General features: G+C 37.0%; 1 non-coding gene across 1 annotated transcript; it reads left to right on the top strand.

The window, feature by feature from the left end:
• Window positions 1–3338: 3338 nt before the first annotated feature.
• On the top strand, window positions 3339–3442 carry LOC127745184 (small nucleolar RNA R71). Its single transcript, XR_008006379.1, has one exon. It is a non-coding gene; the product is annotated as a small nucleolar RNA R71 (small nucleolar RNA).
• The last annotated feature ends 2479 nt before the right edge of the window (window positions 3443–5921 follow it).

Raw genomic sequence — 5921 nt, 5'->3', positions numbered from 1 at the left:
TCCTTGCCAAAGTAGAGGGCTTATCGGCTATTTTGTAGAATTCAAGGGAGATAACTTCATGAATTTCTACTTCCTCTCCAATAATGATGCTATGGATCATGATGGCCCGATCCACGGTAACTTCAGATCGGTTGCTAGTGGGGATGATGGAGTGTTGGATGAACTCCAACCATCCTCTAGCCACAGGCTTGAGGTCCAGTCTTCTTAGTTGAACCGGCTTGCCTTTGGAGTCTATTTTCCATTGGGCTCCTTCAACACATATGTCCCTAAGGACTTGGTACAACCTTTGATCAAAGTTGACCCTTCTTGTGTAGGGGTGTGCATCTCCTTGCATCATGGGCAAGTTGAATGCCAACCTCACATTTTCCGGACTAAAATCTAAGTATTTCCCCCGAACCATTGTAAGATAGTTCTTTGGATTCTCCTAGTGATCCATGCATTGGCATAGAACTCTTGAACCATTAAGATTCTGACTTGTTGGATGGGGTTGGTTAGAACTTCCCAACCTCTTCTTTGGATGTCATGTCGGATCTCCAGATACTCATTTTTCTTGAGCTTAAAAAGGACCTCGAGGATCACCTTCTTCTTGGCCACAACATCATAGAAGTGGTCTTGATGGGCTTTGGAGATGAATCTTTCCATCTCTCATGACTCGGAGGTGGAAGCTTTGGTCTTCCCTTTCCCTTTTCTAGAGGTTTCTCCGGCCTTAGGTGCCATCAATGGTAATGGAAAAACAAAAAGCTTATGCTTTTACCACACCAAACTTAAAATATTGCTCGCCCTTGAGTAAGAGAAGAAAGAAAAGAAGAAGAAGAAGAGAAAATATGGAGGAGAGTAAGGGAGGTGTATTCGGCCAATGGTGTAGAAGAGGGGGTTGTGTTGTGTAAAAATTAAGGAGAATGGAGGGGTTTATATAGTGAGGGGAGAGGGAGTAGGTTCGGCCATTTAGGGTGGGTTTGGGTGGGAAAAAATTTTAAATTTTGAAGGTAGGTGGGGTTTATGGGGAAGAGTGGATGGATGTGAGTGGTGAAGGGGGTAATTGGGAAGAGAGATTGAGGTGATTGGTGAAGGGTTTTGGGGAAGAGTGTTTATTGGAAAGAGAGGATGAATGTTGAGAAGAGGGGAGAATATGGTAGGTGGGGATCCTGTGGGGTCCACAGATCCTGAGTTGTCAAGGATTTACATCCCTGCACCAATTAGGCATGTAAAATGCCTTTGCATGCAATTCTGGCATTTAAACACCGAAGTGATGCATGTTCTGGGCGTTCAACACCCATGTGCAGCATGTTTCTGGCATTGAACGCCAGTTCCATGCTTGTTTCTGGCGTTCAGCGCCAGCTCTCCTCAGGGTGCATTCCTGGCGTTTGAACGCCAGGGTGTTGCTTGTTTCTGGCGTTCAACGCCAGATCCATGCTCTGTTCTGGTGTTGAACACCAGCCAGATGCTCCTTACTGACGTTTAAATGCCAGTAAGTCCTTCCTCTAGGGTGTGATTTTTCTTCTGCTATTTTTGATTCTGTTTTTAATTTTAATATTTTTTTCGTGACTCCACATGATCGTGAACCTAATAAAACATAAAAAAACAATGAAAATAAAGTAAAATTAGATAAATAAAAATTGGGTTGCCTCCCAATAAGCGCTTCTTTAATGTCAATAGCTTGACAGTGGGTTCTTATGGAGCCACACAGGTGATCAGGTCAATGTTGTATAGTCCAACACCAAACTTAGAGTTTGGTTGTGGCCTCCCAACACCAACTTAGAGTTTGACTGTGGGGGCTCTGTTTGACTCTGTACTGAGAGAAGCTTTTCATGCTTTCTCTCCATTGTTAAAGAAGATCCTTGAGCTTTAAACACAAGGTAGTCCCCATTCAATTGAAGGACTAATTTTCCTCTGTTAACATCTATCATAGCTCCTGTTGTGGCTAGGAAGGGTCTTCCAAGGATGATGTATTCATCTTCCTCCTTCCTAGTGTCTAAGATTATTTAATCAGCAGGGATGTAAAGGCCTTCAACCTTTACCAACACGTCCTCTACCAATCCATAAGCTTGTCTTACTGACTTGTCTGCCATTTGTAATGAGAATAAGGCAGGTTATACCTCAATGATCCCCAGTTTCTCCATTACAGAGAGTGGCATAAGATTTATGCCTGACCCTAGGTCACACAGAGCTTTCTCAAAGGTCATGGTGCCTATGGTACAGGGTATTACGAATTTGCCAGGATCTTGTCTCTTTTGAGGTAAAGTTTGCTGAATCCAGGTATCTAGTTCACTAATAAGTAAGGGAGGTTCACCTTCCCAAGTCTCATTACCAAATAACTTGGCATTTAGTTTCATGATAGCTCCTAGATATTGAGCAACTTGCTCTCCAGTTACATCTTCATCCTCTTCAGAGGAAGAATAGTTTTCAGAGCTCATGAATGGCAGAAGGAGGTTTAATGGAATCTCTATGGTCTCTATATGAGCCTCAGATTTCCTTGGGTCCTCAGTAGGGAACTCCTTCTTGCTTGAGAGACGTCCCATGAGATCTTCCTCATTGGGATTCGAGTCCTCTCCCTCCTTCTTGCATTCGGCCATGTTGATTATATCAATGGCTTTGCACTCTCTTTTTGGATTCTCTTCAGTATTGCTTCGGAAAGTACTAGGAGGAGTTTCAGTGATTTTCTTACTCAGCTGGCCCACTTGTGCCTCTAGATTTCTGATGGAGAACCTTATTTCACTCATGAAACTTAAAGTGGCCTTAGACAGATCAGAGACTAAATTTGCTAAGTTAAAGGTACTCTGTTCATAATTCTCTGTATGTTGCTGAGAAGATGATGGATAAGACTTAATATTGCTGAGCCTATTTCTTTCACCACTATTAAAGCCTTGTTGAGGCTTTTGTTGATCCTTCCATGAGAAACTTGGATGATTTCTCCATGATGAATTATAGGTGTTTCCATAAGGTTCACCCATATAATTTACCTCTGCTATTGCAGGGTTCTCAGGATCATAAGCTTATTCTTCAGAAGATGCCTCTTTAGTACTGTTGGATGCATTTTGCCATCCATTCAGACTATGAGAAATCATGTTGCTTGATGAGTCAACATTTTGTTCTGAGCCAATATGGCATTCAGAGCATCAATTTCAGGAACTCCCTTCCTTTGAGGCGTCCCATTATTCACGGAATTCCTCTCAGAAGTGTACATGAACTGGTTATTTGCAATCATGTCAATAAGTTCTTGAGCTTCTGCAGGCGTTTTCTTTAGGTGATTGGATCCACATGCAGAATGGTCCAATGACATTTTAGAGAACTCAGATAGACCATAATAGAATATATCTATCATGGTCCATTCTGAAAACATGTCAGAAGGACATCTTTTGGTCATCTGCTTATATCTTTCCCAAGCTTCATAGAGGGATTCACCATCTTTTTGTTTGAAGGTTTGAACATCCACTCTAAGCTTGCTCAGCTTTTGAGGAGGAAAGAACTTAGCCAAGAAGGCCATGACCAGCTTATCCCAGGAGTCCAGGCTATCTTTAGGTTGAGAGTCCAACCATACTCTAGCTCTGTCTCTTACAGCAAAAGGGAAAAGCATGAGCCTGTAGACTTCAGGATCTACTCCATTAGTCTTAACAGTCTCACAGATCTGCAAGAACTCAGTTAAGAACTGGTAAGGATCTTCTGATGGAGGTCCATGAAACTTGCAGTTCTGTTGCATTAGAGCAACTAATTGAGGTTTCAGCTCAAAATTATTTGCTCCGATGGTAGGAATTGAGATGCTTCTTCAATCAAACTTGGAAGTAGGTGTAATATAATCACCAAGCATCCTCCTTGCATTATTTTGTTAGGTTCGACTGCCATCTCCTTCTCTTGTTCGAAAATATCATTAAGGTTGTCTCTGGATTGTTGTAATTTGGCTTCTCTTAGTTTCCTCTTCAGAGTCCTTTCAGGTTCAGGCTCAGCTTCAACAAGAATGCTTTTTTCCTTGTTCCTTCTCATATGAAAGAGAAGAGAACAGGAAAAGAAGGGAAGAGGAATCCTCTATGTCACAGTAAAGAGGTTTCTTATTGTTAGTAGAAGAAGAAAGAGAATAAAGAAAGGAGAATCCAAACAAAAGGGTGAGGATAGGGGTAGTGACTTGAGATGAAGAGAGGTGAAGAGAAGTGTTAGTAAATGAATAAATAAATAGAAAAAGATGAGAGAGGGAGAAATTTTCAAAATTAATTTTGAAAAGCAGTTAATGATTTTCGAAAATTAAAGGTAAGATAGAATTAAAATTAAAATTTAAAACAATTAGTTAATTAAAAAGAATTTTGAAAAATAAGGAGATATTTTCGAAAATTAGAGAAAGAAAAGTAGTTAGGTGGTTTTGAAAAAGATAAGAAACAAACAAAAAGTCAAAAAGTTAGTTAAAAAAGAATTGAAAATCAAATTTGAAAAGATAAGAAGATAAGAAGTTAGAAAAGATATTTTAAAATTAAATTTTTGAAAAAGATATGATAAAAAGATATGATTAAAAATATATGGTTGGAAAAGATTTAATTTTTTTAAAATTAAAATTAATTACTAACTAAAAGATAAGATTCTAGAATTTAAAGATTGAACCTTTCTTAACAAGAAAGTAACAAACTTCAAATTTTTTTCAATCAATCATATTAATTGTTAGCATAATTTTCGAAAATAAAGATAAAATTAAGAAAAAGATTTTTGAAAAATATTTTAAAGAATTTTCGAAAATTAATAAGAAAAATGAAAAAGATTTAATTTTTGAAAAAGTTTTTAAAAGATAAGATTTTTAAAATTGAAATTTTGACTTGACTAACAAGAAAACAACTTATTTTAAAAATTTTTTTGACCAAGTCAACCCAAAAATTTGAATTTTTTTGTGAGAAAAAAGAAAAAGTTATATTTTTTTTTGAATTTTTTGTTATGAGAGAGAAAAACAACAAAAATGACTCACAACATAAAAATTATGAATCAAAACACATGATGCATGCAAGAACACTATGAATGTCAAGATGAACACCAAGAACACTTTGAAGATCATGATGAACATCAAGAACATATATTTGAAAAATTTTTGATGCAATGAAAACATGCAAGACACCAAACTTAGAAATCTTTAATGCTTAGACAATATGAATGCAAAGATGCACATGAAAAATAATAAAAAACACAAAACAAGAAAACATCAAGATCAAACAAGAAGACTTACCAAGAACAACTTGAAGATCATGAAGAACACTATGGATGCATGAATTTTCGAAAATTGTAAGAACAAGATGAATATGCAATTGACACCAAACTTCTAAATTGACTCAAGACCCAAACAAGAAACACAAAATATTTTTGATTTTTATAATTTTATTATTTTTTTGTATTTTCTTTTAATTTTTCGAAAAACATATAGGAAAAATAAAATAAGAAATTCAAAATTTTTAATAAGAATTCCAAGAATCCTTTAATATTAGCCTAAAGCTCCAATCCAAGGGTTGGGCATGGATTAATAGCCAGCCAGCTTTAGAAGATATAAATCAGGTATGTAACAACTGATATTCCAATTAACTTGCCTCTATGCTGATGGTTTTGAAGCCTCAATCCAATTGAGTTAGACATGGCTTTACAGCCAGCCAAGCTTCAACATACTTTATGAAACTCTAGAATTCATTCTTAAAAATTTTGAATTTTTTTATTTTTTTATTTTTGAAAACGTTTGAAAATAAAATAAAAAGAAAATTACCTAATCTGAGCAACAAGATGAACCGTCAGTTATTCAAACTCAAACAATCCCCGGCAACGACGCCAAAAACTTGGTGCACGAAATTGTGATCATCAACAATGGCTCCAAAGACTTGGTAGCGCTCTCAAACGTGAATCACACTTAGTCACAACTCCGCACAACTAACCAGCAAGTGCACTGGGTCGTCCAAGTAATACCTTAC

Source organism: Arachis duranensis, chromosome 2, assembly GCF_000817695.3.
Source record: "Arachis duranensis cultivar V14167 chromosome 2, aradu.V14167.gnm2.J7QH, whole genome shotgun sequence".
Lineage (NCBI taxonomy): Eukaryota > Viridiplantae > Streptophyta > Magnoliopsida > Fabales > Fabaceae > Arachis > Arachis duranensis.
This window is presented reverse-complemented; position numbering and strand designations above follow the sequence as displayed.